The sequence below is a fragment of the Electrona antarctica genome (assembly GCF_951216825.1).
Source record: "Electrona antarctica genome assembly, chromosome: 24".
Taxonomy (NCBI): domain Eukaryota; kingdom Metazoa; phylum Chordata; class Actinopteri; order Myctophiformes; family Myctophidae; genus Electrona; species Electrona antarctica.
In genome coordinates, this window is record NC_136803.1 from 24715142 (window position 1) to 24730206 (window position 15065).

Consider the following 15065-nt stretch of genomic DNA (forward strand, 5'->3'; position numbering starts at 1 on the left):
TCATAGCACTTTATAGTACACATGTATAATATATTATATAGTACAGTATGTATAGTTAACATAGATACTCCACTGTTACGTTCTTAGTTTATGATTCATGATAACTACTTTTTATATATGTGATGTATGCCATGCTTTTGTTATTGCTTAATGTAAATCGCTCTGGATTAAGAGCGTCTGCTAAATGCCTAAATTGTAAATTGTATTCTTGCGTTCTTGTTATCGGACCCTACAAACTCTCCTGCGTGCTCAGATCAGCGGGAAGCGGGAAGTACATTCACTATTAACGCCGGGACAACTCACAAAATGTTACAATATAGCCTGCTATAGGCTACAGCTAAACTGTAGTGGGAGTTTAAAGATGAGAATACTACACTCCCTTAACACTAGCACTTCGGAGCGGTCTGGCTGACCGATTTTGACCTTGCATGACTTTTTCTAAATGTTCGATTGAAAACAATCTGTTTTTTTTTCCATCTGAAACGTTTTGGAAATATGATTTTAGACATAATTCTACTACTGAGTCTGCTCTTTTTCGGTCCGTGGGACCGCTCTTAGACTCCTCACCCTTTCTCCCCCGCAAGCAGTGCTGTTCACACCTCCCTCCTGGCTGGAGACGGGCATTGTTCAAGCTAATGTGTCATTTGCATTCCAACTGCCACATGTAGGCAAACTTACATTAACGTACATAATGTACTCACAGCATAGACTAAATGTTGTTTAATAATAAAGTTTATAGCATGGTCTGTTTGACCCGACCGACATTTCCTTTCCTTGGAGCGAGAATGCTTGCCGATGCGCGATTCCAAATAAAAATGACAGTTTTTTTAAATCAGTCCAACCTCTAAATGTTTTGTCAGTGAAAAGATAACAGTTCTGTCCGTCCTTCTTTGTCTGTAAACTTTACTGCACGCGAGCAGTGGAACTGATTTTCATGCATCACGTCTCTCTTTTTTTTCTCTCTCCCCGCAGAGAGAGGGAGAGAATATGTTCATGGATCCAAGTAACTGCCGGTGAGGTATGCGGAAGTGCATTTTAGATAACGCTGTAGCACTATTTGTGGCGGTGATGCGTCACATGACTTGATCTATCCTATGGTGTATATATAAACCGTGCTGCTATAAACCTTCTGCTACGGACCTCTCTGCTGGCACAATCAATCAAATATATATAAATTACATCGATCATAGGCAGCGGGTCTGTAAGGCTAGGCAAGGCTTCGCCTTCCCAAAAAAACAGACATTGTTTGTGACTTTATTTTTTCGGAGGGCACGCTAAACGAACAATGTAAAAATGACATGAATCATTCCAACGCGATAGACCTCCCTCCCTATAATGTTTCCCCTCTATATAAAAATGACAATATATAACGCTAATGTCGTATTTCTCTGTGTGTGCCTGGCTCTGGCTGTTACAATAACGTGTGTTAGCCTATTTTATTGTCTCAATACAAAGTCGGACAGTGTTTGCTGTGCAAGGGTAATTAATTATAGTGACGATGTGAGCGCTATATTGAATATATAGCGCTCACATCGTCACTATAATTATAGTTTGGTAAACTGAAATGAAAAAAAAAAAAATAACTTGAGTTGTGCTGTCAGTTGAAACTGCTGCCTTGAATTAGTTGGAATGTAACATTTAGAAGACAATGGCAAGCCGTCAACGGGTGCAGGGAGGTGTGAAAATCATTAGACGAGTGGGGGAGATAATGGCCAATCAAATCACACGAAAAACACGGTCAGCCCGACCGTTAGCCGTCTTACTAGTAGAGATTTTAAATCAGGCATGCTAGTGTTAAAGAGCATAGGAAGCAAGGCTTCCACCTGTTGATTGCCAGTCAAGATTACCTATTCTTACCCAAGACCCATGTTTGACCATGTCTACTGACCACTGACCACACCTCCGATGTATTCTCTGCTCTGTCATTGTGTATAAGAGAGAGAAATGTAAAGGGCTCAGGAGGCTTGCATCCGTGCAAGTTTCCCTGGGCTGGTACAGACCACTCCTTGTAATAAATGTGACATTGTTTCAGTCCACTCTCTACCTCGATTATTTCTCAAAGACTATATGAGTTATTAATAATCCACAACAAAATGCAGCAACTCACTGTATATATTTATATATTATATTTTTTGTACTCGACTATAGTGCAATTAGAAAAGCCTCCTGTAGATAGGTGCTGAAAAATAGCACTCGTGCAATATACACTTTAAGCAATAATAATAATAATCTGGTTCGTCTAATGTGATTGTGATGTCCATGTCAAATTAACGAACAGAACATAACAGCAATTCCTACATTGCAGCTAATTGCAATGTGTTGTGAGCTTGTGGATTGACTATTTCAGGCAACTGTTCCCCCCACAATATACTGTAGGTATACTAGGGTTCAAATGGTTAAACCTCAAATGAAGAAGCTGATTAAAAGATAGTCAGAGATCTGTCATCTTACACAGTTCAGACTCACAGAGCCATTTCTAGACACCTCGTCTCCTACAGAGACACACCATGAAAATCTGTTTGAGACCTACTTACTGTAAAGAAAATCACATGGAGAACTTATATTGTCAAGTTTACTTTCTCATTGCATTTGTGCAAAATATGATGTTGCTTTTGTTTATGGTAATAAGAAAATAATCTTTCTAAATGAAATTTGAGATGATATTTTTCATATTGGCATATTATCAGTGTCCTGATATGTTTTGCCATTGTTATTGTAGTGAAAATAACTTTAAATAAGACATTGTGGCAGCCCGACAGAACAGAAAATAGGAGGAGAAAAAGAAAGAGCAAATGAAACTTACTGAGGTGTTGGTGGTCTTCAGGTTCCTGTTTAATAGAAATGTCTTCAGGTTCCTGTTTAATAGAAATGTCTTCAGGTTCCTGTTTAATAGAAATGTCTTCAGGTTCCTGTTTAATAGAAATGTCTTCAGGTTCCTGTTTAATAGAAACGTCTTCAGGTTCCTGTTTAATAGAAACGTCCGCGGCTGAGTCTGGAGAGTTCATCTTCACCTGCAGTCTGGACTCCACACACTGGTCTGAAATGCAGCAAGTGAATAAGGACTTTAATAACTGGAGACCTAATAATAATAATTATTGTTATTAGTATTCTCCACTAGGTCTCCAATAACCTCGCCTCACCAGGCTTTCCACCACCTCGGAGGAAAGCCTGGTCTCTGTTTCAAAAATCTGTATGATCCGGTCGGGAGCGGATGATATTGTTACGTCATGTAAAGTCAGGAACAATCTAACGGAACTTTTATTGAGAAAAATCGGTTTGAGGGAAAAGGAAGTTGCCATCCCGTTGTTCCTGCCTGTCGACTACAAAAGAATACTACAACATGACGTAACAATATCATCCGCTCCCAACAGGATCATATATACTAAATGAAATGGTGCACAGGCTAGGTCTCCAGTGAGAATAAAACTGGCCTGCCATCCACTCCCATGTTAGAGAAATTTCTAGAACACTCATATTGGAACACCCCTTTCCTGTATCGTTCCACTTCACCCGAGACCACCATTCAATTTTCAATGGACTTTAACTATTGAACTGATCGGTGGATTTACAAGCAGTTTCGGTTGCAGCAGCAGCTGTTGTTATGTGACAATGAACAACACCTTGAAGCTGGAAAAGAGAGAGACTTACTGAGGTCTGGCTGCTCTTCAGGTTCCTCCTGTTTCACTGAAACAGGTCTGGCTGGGTCTGGAGAATTCATCTGAGCCTGCTGTCTGGACTCCTCCGAGTCTGGAAAGAAACCATTGAAATCCCAGAGGAGTTTAGGATTAACTAAGACCAGAAACTCCTCTGAACTTGAATAATACATAATTTATTTTTGTCGTGGATGTACGTAATGTATATTTATAAATCTGATAACGCTGAACGCTGATGTTCACTTCCGGTTCATTTCCGCAGGGGCGTAACTAGCAAGCAGGCCCAGAAGCAAGGGGGGCGACACACGGCCGCCCAACCGTGCTGTCGGTAAAATAAAAATATAAATACAGACAGCGATGCAATAACAGTTGAGTTGACCAACGTTTGGCAGAGCCTGGTGGTGGCTGCTGCTAGCACACAGCCACACACCATAGGCACACACGTGCCTCGCCTCCCAACAGCTCTGGTGGAGAATAACGTGAAGGAAGTCAGAAGTTACGAGTGTGCAGTGGGCTATCCCGAGTCCAGACTGGATTCTGCGGCTCTGTTCACAAATCCCAACTACTGTACAGTGCCCCGCTGTTTATAAACCAAAATGCAGACCACGCGAGGGGGGTGGTGTCTGGCGCTGACCAGCCTGCGTAGGGGCCTACTGACGTCTAGTTACGCTGCTGCATTTCCGGTTGTATCTGTCGCTTAGTAACCTAAAGCCATTAATACGTTAGCGAAGAGCGCCATCTATGGTAAACCACTGAAAAGAACATTGAATGTAAAGCACCGTCTTTGGCAGTTAAGAGTTGGAAACGCGTTGGAAATGCTTAACTGCATAAATAAATATAAATAGCCGTTGTTGGCAGTCAATGTTTGTGCAGCCACCCAGATGTAAAGTAGACATGGGCCGTGAGAGATTTCGGCAGATTGTCGCTATGGAAGCGATTAAATGTACAATAGCTCATGGCTCACATGTTTAACTAGCTATAAATAAAACAGTACATACCCATCCTGTACAACTTTACTACAGGTTGCAGCTTTGCATGAAACAGTCCCTGGTCCCTTCTGTGGTGCTCTGTGGAAATCACCAACAGAAAATAATGTTTTAGTTATCATTCAGCTTCATCTTATAGCTGTTTTAACATTTAGAGTTCAATTTAAACCAAAATTAATTCAATATATTTTAACATTTCCTATCAAATTCATCTGCACTACAAAAATGAGAAAGACAATACTAAATAAATAATGCCACACATTCACTCAGCAAACTAAAGGCTCACTTCTGCCTCAATTAAAATGGCTGCTTAGGGACAATTTGATATTTTACATATTACATGTGAGCTTGTAGATCGGCTATTTTAGGTTTGGGAGTCCATATATTAGGTTTGGTGGTCCAAGTATAAAGGGTTTAGTGGTTAGGGACAATTTGATATTTTACATATTACACGTGAGCTTGTAGATCGGCTATTTTAGGTTTGGGAGTCCATATATTATAGTCCGGGAGCTAGACCCAGCCCTCATATCAATTTTTGCTACCTTTTTTTCACTATTATTTCCTGTTAGCATATACCTTGGGCCATCTCAAAATGAAGGGACCACTCCCAACTCGGGGCCGTTTGGTTTCAGGGGCCCAAAAACCCCTTTTTTGTCTCTGGCGAAATTGTGTAAAGGCAAATAAAAATTCACTAAAATTACATAAATACACATGGAAGTGTGAAATTTGGCATGGAGTATCCTGACACATAGGGGTAAGTATCAGAATAGGATTTTGGGGCTTCATTATCAGTCACTATAGCCTTCCAGAGTCCTAGAATGTAACAATAGGTTCACATGTTCTGCAACTACTGATGTCTGAAGTTAGAAACATAAATACTTTATTCTGCCTTTGTGTTCTGTATCTTATTCTGTAGTATCATTCCTATTGTTTCCTGTCTGCCTAGTCACTGTTTACCTGCCTTGTCTCACCCCCCTGTGATTATTAGATAGTTATCTCCATCTGTGTCCTGTTAGTCCCTCTGCCAATCATCTCTTAATTGTCTATTGAGTTCACCTGTCCTGTTAAGCCCTGTGTCTATTTAAGCCATGCGGTGTGTTTGTGTGGGTCTGTTGACCATTGTATATGTCATGGAACATATTCCCTGTTTTTGCTTTACTGCCAATAGGTGGCATAGTTGCTACCTCTTTCTTTAAGTTAGTACCTCCCTGTCTCCAGGGGGCGCTGTTTATTTTAATGTGCTGCAGTCCTTAGTACAGGAAGTGATCCTGGTTCTGCCATTTTCTACATGTTGGCAACACAGCAACATGTTTGTGTGTTTTCTGAAGTTCCATCCAAAGCCATCTGCTGGTTTCTAGCCCTTTGAGTGGCAAAATGTGTAAGTGGATGTATTGTCTACCATTGTGACATTATAATTTGGGACATATTGTGACATATGTTCTACCTGCTTGTATACTTTATTGCCATGCATAGCAGGGATGTTAGTTTAGGCTTTGAGCCTACTTATCATTTTTGTGGGATGCTATTTACATTACTTGTCCTTACCTGCTGATTCTTTACAGTTGTACCAAATACCTACATTATACTGCCTTGTTGGTCTTACCTGTAACAAGCGGTTTGTATTTTGTGTATTTATATGTGCTCTCTGTATTTCTTTGTTGCAGTTTTACACTTAACTATAATAAATCCGGTCCATGTACAACACATCTGCCTGTTCCTTGGAGGAGACTTATAGGAGAGAGTTTAGCTGGCTGTGAAGCCCAATTAGGACGCAGAGTCACGTTGGGTGTAACAGTACAGTAAAAACATTGCACTCTGCGAGGAACCACAACCAGCTATTGGACATTGGCTAGAGAGCCAGTCACCCCTTTGAGTGGCTAGTGCAATCATTAGCACTCTGCAAGGGACGTCAACCAGCCTGTCCAGTCAACATAATGGAGACATCACAGGTATGGAAGCAAGTCAATGAGGAAACAAAGTCATCCTCCACTCACTCAAAGTCATCAGGAAAGCTGACTGTTGGATCATCAGCACGATCTTCAAGATCATCTGCATCAACCCAAGCCAGAATGGCAGCAGCACGAGCAATGGCTAAAGCACAGGCCGCTAAAGTCAGAGCAGCCTATGCTTACAAAGAAATGAACATTAAGATTGAGATGGCCCGCATAGAAGCCAATGCGACCATGGAAAAAGCCCGCTTAGATGCAGCTATTGCATCAATTAAATTCCATAAAGTAGCTGATGTTGTCAAGGCCAAAGCAAAGGTATTGGCGTCGGCTGTCGCTCATCGTGATGACATCACCCACAGATTCCCTCAACGTGAGGCCAGCACCGTCATGCCTGCTCACCATGACGACATCATCCACCTGTCAACGCGTCGTGATGACATCAGCATCGCTCCCGCTCATCACGATGACATTAGCCTCGCTCCCGCTCATCACGATGACATCAGCATCGCTCCCGCTCATCACGATGACATCAGCATCGCTCCCGCTCATCACGATGACATCAGCATCGCTCCCGCTCATCACGATGACATCAGCATCGCTCCCGCTCATCACGATGACATCAGCATCGCTCCCGCTCATCACGATGACATCAGCATCGCTCCCGCTCATCACGATGACATCAGCATCGCTCCCGCTCATCACGATGGCATCAGCATCGCTCCCGCTCATCACGATGGCATCAGCATCGCTCCCGCTCATCACGATGACATCAGCATCGCTCCCGCTCATCACGATGGCATCAGCATCGCTCCCGCTCATCACGATGGCATCAGCATCGCTCCCGCTCATCACGATGACATCAGCCGCGCTCCCGCTCATCACGATGACATCAGCATCGCTCCCGCTCTTCACTATGACATCAGCATCGCTCCCGCTCATCACGATGACATCAGCCTCGCTCCCGCTCTTCACGATGACATCAGCATCGCTCCCGCTCTTCACGATGACATCAGCATCGCTCCCGCTCATCATGATGACATCAGTTGCATGCCTGTTCTTCACAATGTCATCATCCATGCGCCCGATCAACGCGATGTCATTACTCACGGGTCCCCTCAACGTGATGACATCACCCGCAGGTTCATTCAGCATGATGCTATCATCACCCATCAGAAATGCCACCAGGAAAAAGACGACGACATCACCGTCAAGTGTATAGAGTGTTCAAGTGAAAGGCACTTGGCATTTATTCACCCTGCTCCACCACTACAGACACCCAATTCCCCCTCTTCCCGTCAAGAGCATGGCGGGGAGGAGGCAAGCTCTTCACCACAGTTACAGAGACTCAAAAACGCTCTGTCTTACCCGGACCAGATTGGGGTCCACATCAACGGCTTGGTGTATGTGAACACACCAGGTCAGAGTCACCACATCACCCTGCACAGCATGTCAGTCAAGAACATTCTCTACAATACAAGATTTCCTGCCCAGCTTCAAACCAAGCAACCAGCCTCTGCATTCCCCACTGCTGCTGATGCCACAATCAGCACACTGACAGTCCTACCCCAGCCAACTACCGCCACGTTAAGCATGGCTCTCCAGTCTTCTGCCCTGACCCCTAGCAGCCAAAGTAATCATACGGTCCCTTCCTACACTTTCCCATGCCCGCTGCCTCCTCCTGCTCCACCCCCATTGCAGAACCAGTCAGTAGAGTTTCAGCTAAATACATAAGGTCATCGACTACGTTTCAAGTCTACCAGGACTTTCTCCAAGCCCATTCCAGAGTGTAGTATGTGTTTAGTTATTGTGGCATTTTAATTTGAATATAATGCCAGGCGGGGAGTGTCATGGAACATATTCCCTGTTTTTGCTTTACTGCCAATAGGTGGCATAGTTACTACCTCTTTCTTTAAGTTAGTACCTCCCTGTCTCCAGGGGGCGCTGTTTATTTTAATGTGCTGCAGTCCTTAGTACAGGAAGTGATCCTGGTTCTGCCATTTTCTACATGTTGGCAACACAGCAACATGTTTGTGTGTTTTCTGAAGTTCCATCCAAAGCCATCTGCTGGTTTCTAGCCCTTTGAGTGGCAAAATGTGTAAGTGGATGTATTGTCTACCATTGTGACATTATAATTTGGGACATATTGTGACATATGTTCTACCTGCTTGTATACTTTATTGCCATGCATAGCAGGGATGTTAGTTTAGGCTTTGAGCCTACTTATCATTTTTGTGGGATGCTATTTACATTACTTGTCCTTACCTGCTGATTCTTTACAGTTGTACCAAATACCTACATTATACTGCCTTGTTGGTCTTACCTGTAACAAGCGGTTTGTATTTTGTGTATTTATATGTGCTCTCTGTATTTCTTTGTTGCAGTTTTACACTTAACTATAATAAATCCGGTCCATGTACAACACATCTGCCTGTTCCTTGGAGGAGACTTATAGGAGAGAGTTTAGCTGGCTGTGAAGCCCAATTAGGACGCAGAGTCACGTTGGGTGTAACAGTACAGTATAGGAGAGCTATCTGACGTACTGTACGTACGTACCTATACTACCTCCCTGTTTGGTTTAATGAACACTTTTAAGTTGATCCTGCCGGAGTCCTGCTTTTGGGTCCACACTTTCCTGACAAAGAAATTGAAGAAACCTCAATACCACAAGACCACTACAGATGAAAGGTATGTACTTAGGTACAGTGACTAAATGTTTAACAATGATTATATGGTTTGTGGAAGTACTTTGCAGCTTTAAATCATACTGTTGCAATCTGTAAATTTATTTAAACTTTCAATATTTCAGATGGACCACACTGAACATACTGTGTATGTTGTACGACCAGAACCAACAATTTATGCCATTTTGTAAAGGTAAGCAAAATTGTCCCACTTTGTTTTCATCTGTGACTAAGTGAAAAGAAATGTGAGCATTTGACTTTTGTTTTTTGCAGGGTGAGAAGTATGAGGATATCGTTATTGTAACTACACCTGGAATATCATCAGTCTGTGCAGATTTGAGGTGATAAAAATATAATAAATTAAATGTCAAATATATTTGAGTTAATTGCATCTTGAATAACACTTTGTTGCAATGAATATAGCCTACTGTACATATTTTCAGATATATATAAAGCAGTCAAGATGCCAAAGACACAAGAGGATGAAGACTGGACACCTTGCCAGAGTTCATCAAAGATGAAGAATCAGCATTCTGAAAACCAGCACAGAGACCTAAGGCCATGTCCAATCACTCGGTCTGAGAAGCAAGTGCAGCAAACAATAGAAGCATTTCAGAGTTTCATCAACCCATTTCAGCTTGAGACTAATCAGCCACTGACAAGTCTGTCTTCAGGAGCAGCTATGCCAGAAGACGTGCGCTATGATGTGTTGAATGCTCTGAAAAATGGCCAAACTCAAAAAGAGCAGTTCATCAGTAATCGACTAATTGCAAAACAAATCCGTTTTTTCGAACCTATCAAGCGGCACAAATTCAAGACGATGTCTTCCACTGCACCTAAAAGGAAGCTTGTGGCATCAAACCAGAAAGTGATCCAGTATAAGGCGACAAGTGGATTTATCTTTCAGATCTTCATCAAATCCCAACTACTAAGGTCACAAATCAGCATCTCTGACCTGATGTCCTACCCACTGACTCGGACTCCATATAGCATCTCAACAGTTGACGGATTCTTTGCAAAAACCAACAAAGCACAAGGGATGAACTACATGATCAAAGATGCTGAGAAAGTGGAGCTCCCTTCTCCTGGTCAATGTGGTCTCATTGTAGATGGTAATGCCACATTCTATATGAGCAATGTGCCCCAGACAATGAAGACTATATCAGAGCGCATCTTCAAAAGTCAACCTACTGCCGCAGAAACAGTATTCAGTACTGACACTTATGTTGACCGACTTCATTCACCAAAATCAGCTGAGAGGGATCGCAGAGGTTGTGGTGAGCGGTACATAGTTAATGGTCTGAATGTTCGCCGACCTGCAGATTGGAAAGGTTTCCTCACAAATGATGACAACAAAATGTCACTCATACATCTAATTCTCGAGCACTGGAGCTCTCCAGATATGATGGAAGAGATACTCCGAAGGCCCATCATCTTCATTAAGGCTGGTCAAGCTTTCAGGATAGAAGCTCAAGCTGGAGTGATGTCCAAAGCACTTCTACCTGATCTGAATTCAACACATGAAGAAACTGATGTGAGGGTGATCATCTACATCAATCACATCCAAAGCACAATGCCTCACATCAAAACTGTCCGAGTCAGAGCCAGAGACTCTGACATTTTCTTCATTCTCCTCTATTATGCCAAATCATTCACAGTCGATGTCATATTTGACATGGGAGATAAGCTGATTAACATCAACCAGCTGGCTGAAGATTATTCACAAGAGCATATTTCAGCTTTGCTGGCCTTGCATGCCTTCACTGGTGCTGACTGCACCTCTGCATTCAAAGGCAAAGGAAAGGTGCGACCCATCAAGCTTCTGAATCAGCATTCTAAGTTCATTCAGATCTTTGCCGCAGTGGGGAACTCTTGGGAACTTGATGGGCTTGTGCTAACTGGTGTTGAAGAGTTCACCTGTCGCCTCTATAGCTTTGGTCCTCGAGTGAAGCGTGTGGATGAGGCAAGAGAGATCAAGGTGAAGAAAATGTGTGGCTCAAGCCTCGAGCTTCGACCAGGTCTCTCCCTTGACCTTTCAACTTTTCCACCATGCAAGAGGGTCCTCTTGCAGCATGTCAAAAGAGTTAACTTCCAGGTATGCATCTGGAAGAGGGCTCATGAGAATAACCCAGAAATTCCATCACCTCTTGACCATGGGTTTCATCTGAACTCAGAAAATGGCAAACTAGAGCCTCTATGGTTTGAAGGTGACGTCATCCCCAAAGCCCTCATTGATGTGTTGTCTGAAGAGGGGACAGACGAGGATGACCTAGAAGAAATTCATACACATATGAATGATTCTGATGATGAAGAGGAGGAGGAAGATGAATCTGATGATGAATAAACCTAAAGTAGTTGTCAATATGGAAGGGTTGTGAATTTAAGGTTTAAAATATGCAGTGGTATAACAATTATTTTGTTGTGGTTGTTTTTGTTGTTGTTCTTTGATTTCTTTGATAAATTATGAAAAAAAGAAAGAAAAAGAAAAACAAGGAATCTGATGCCCCCTTGTCATACAGTATTTTTCTGTTGTGTCTCCCTTTGTCTTTAACTCGGTCACTGTTACATTTGGGTGCACATTGATTTGGGTGACTATTGATAGGCTATGTACTGAAACAAGCTATTATGTGCATATAATATAATAAATAAATATAAATATAATAAAAGGCATTTGTGTTCCTGCTGTAGTATTCATGTTTCTAACTTCAGACAGCAGTAGTTGCAGAACATGTGAACCTATTGTTACATTCTAGGACTCTGGAAGGCTATAGTGACCGATAATGAAAATGTCTCCGATTTGAGGTATAGTGCAGCATTTTGGCCACAGAAAGAGTAATTTTCAAGATAGAGAGGTCATCTTGGGCTCAAATTGAAGCTTAAGGATATGGGAAGTTTTCTATATACAAGTGAGGCAGTTATATTCACCCTAATGTGCTGGAAAATAACTATCTTTGTCGTTATTTGTTAAGCGGACAGTGTATATTTTTGTGTTTCTGAGGATGATGTAGGTCATATTTAAGAATACAATGGTAGATAGCCCCAAAATCCTATTCTGATACTTACCCCTATGTGTCAGGATACTCCATGCCAAATTTCACACTTCCATGTGTATTTATGTAATTTTAGTGAATTTTTATTTGCCTTTACACAATTTCGCCAGAGACATATACCAAAAAAGGGGTTTTTGGGCCCCTGAAACCAAACGGCCCCGAGTTGGGAGTGGTCCCTTCATTTTGAGATGGCCCAAGGTATATGCTAACAGGAAATAATAGTGAAAAAAAGGTAGCAAAAATTGATATGAGGGCTGGGTCTAGCTCCCGGACTATTAGGTTTGGTGGTCCAAGTATAAAGGGTTTAGTGGTTAAACTGAAGTGACATTGATACATTCCAAATATTAAAGTATTCTGCAGCACCACTGGACTTGTGTCTCCCTTATGATGAATTCCTGTTCTGTTCTTTGACTATATAGAAGTGTCTATTTGTACGCCTCTAAATGTTTTGATGAATGTTTTGTAAACTTAAAAAAAAAGCTTAATTGGGTCGTCCACTCACAGTTAACAGTCTTTGTATTGAGTTTGTGCTTGAAATGTACTGTAATTCTGCAAACTGTTAATACATATTTCAATTCAATCAAATCACTGTCACGGCACCACACTGGACTAGTCACTGTAGGTTCATAATTCATATTTTTCATTCAATACGTACACATATGTTTCATTAAATAAAATAACCAATTGACCAGCCTCTAAGCTGCATGTGCGACATGATGTCGTTAAAACATTTGCTCCGCTAGTTAAAAAAATCACACCCATGTGAAGTAAGTGGTGCAACTCCGTGTGGGGGTCCCCGGAACATCCAGACCCCCAGGAACGTGGCCAGGGTGCCGGCCCAATTCCGGCGAGCCGCCCGCATCCGAAATGGTTAAGAAATGACCGTGTAGGGATCCCTCTACTCTACTGTACTGTAGCCTACTGTAACACCCCAAATCATCATATTAAAGAGAGTGTGTGTGTGCGTGTTAGCCAGCCAGGGACAGACCCAGGGACCCAGATAGCTGTCTATAGGAGTGGTTGCACCACTCAAAAATCCACAGCACACACACCACTGTTTGAACCTTTATAGCAAATATGCAAAGCCATGTTGACGTCATCACGTCAACATGGCCATTACGTGGCGCGACCCTCCCAGGCCCGTGGGAAGTACTTTACACTAGCAGGGGCTGAACGTGTACCTGGGGGTGCGTGCGCATAGCGCGCGCCGCAAAAATGCGCGTGCACGCGCATCATGCACGCGCATTTTCGCGCATTTTCACGCGCAAACGTGGCCTTTACTTTCCCTCTCCACACGCAAGTTATATATGAACGAACTGACACAGGCAATTAACCAGGATAAGGTGCCAATACTGTGATACAGCATATTTAAATCTCTTTTTTTTTTCTTTCTCTCCTGTTCGAGGGGGGGCTGTGCCTGGGGGGAGGGGGTGCTACAGCCCCCCCAGCACCCCTACTTCCCTCAGCCATGGACCCTCCCATAGACATGCAAATGCAACGCCTTTGTGTTCAAGGAGAGCCAGGGGGTGGGGTTCAGTGGGAGAAGGTGAAGGTATTTAATTTGATGCATGATCAGCCGTTTCGCCAGTGAGTGTACATTACTTCTTAAGGGCACTAATTACACTGCCAATGACTGCATGTACTGTTGAACGTCTGTTTTCTATTGTACAAAGAGTAAAAAGTGCACGCAGAACTACAATGACAATATCTCGCATAGTCTGTGTCAGAGTAATCTAGTAAGAGAGTGGTGACACGCTTTGATCTCGCCGCAAAGCGGGTACCTATGGGCGATAGTTCCAAACATTGCTCCAATGGCTGGAACTATTCCATTGAGATAGAATGAGCACTTCCGCATTACATTGTTACAATGACAGTCAACGGTGGGTAGCGTTTGAGAGAAATGTAACAATGTAATAATATAGGCTAATTAAGTATCATATAATCTAAGTAACTAGTTAACCAAGATTGTGACAAAAACAGAGGGAGAAAGGAGAAGAAAATACCTTATTTTTTACTGGGGTAACTACTGGTTGTTTATGAGCACATTTACAAGCAAGCAGAGAAATACGATTGATGTTCCATCTTAAAAGACGAGTCAAACAAAGACAAACGAATGAAGCACAACGTGGATAGTTTACCTGCTGTGTTTCAGTGGTTGAGCTGCTAACAAACGTCCTCCTGCTGCTTAACGACCACACTGTTTTGAAACGACACGTTTTTACTTTTCTTTGTTTGTTAAAGTGTCAACCCAGATCCTGGTACCCTGCGGGGGGGACTAACGATGTCGGATCTTTGGTTTAAACTTCCCGAAATGTAAAAGTGTGCATCAAAATGCCACCGCGCAGTCAACACACCGCCATGTTGTTTTCACAACTGCATTGTGGGTAACGGTCTTCTTCTTCTTCTTCTTCTTTTGGATTTCCGGCAGTGTGGACGCCGCGAGGCGTATTACTGCCCTCCACAGGTTGGGAATATAATGTCTCCTTTGGCATCCTCAGTGAATCATATTTACAGTGCCCACCCGAACTTTCCCCTTATACTGATATTTCGGTTCTATTCTTCAGCCGCATTTGGCTGAGTCAGGGTAAACCCCTCTCTCAATGTGTTGTCCAGTTCTTCAGCACTTAAGTCTTCCACATTCAAAAACATCCTGCTGCTTCCAGCACCATCTTTATGTAACCCCTAGAGGGAGGCAGAGGTTAAGTGACAGGGGTATTTAAAGCCTTTCTGAGCAGGCAGGTTAGCA

The 15065-nt window shown here is 42.7% G+C and overlaps 1 long non-coding RNA gene across 1 annotated transcript; it reads right to left on the bottom strand.

Annotated features, from left to right (window-relative positions):
* Positions 1-2866: 2866 nt before the first annotated feature.
* LOC306917007 lies at positions 2867-14625 on the bottom strand. The gene is made up of 4 exons (XR_013789081.1): positions 14458-14625; positions 4652-4720; positions 3649-3747; positions 2867-3037 (listed from the first exon to the last, which is right to left on the bottom strand). It is a non-coding gene; the product is annotated as an uncharacterized lncRNA (long non-coding RNA).
* Positions 14626-15065: the final 440 nt, after the last annotated feature.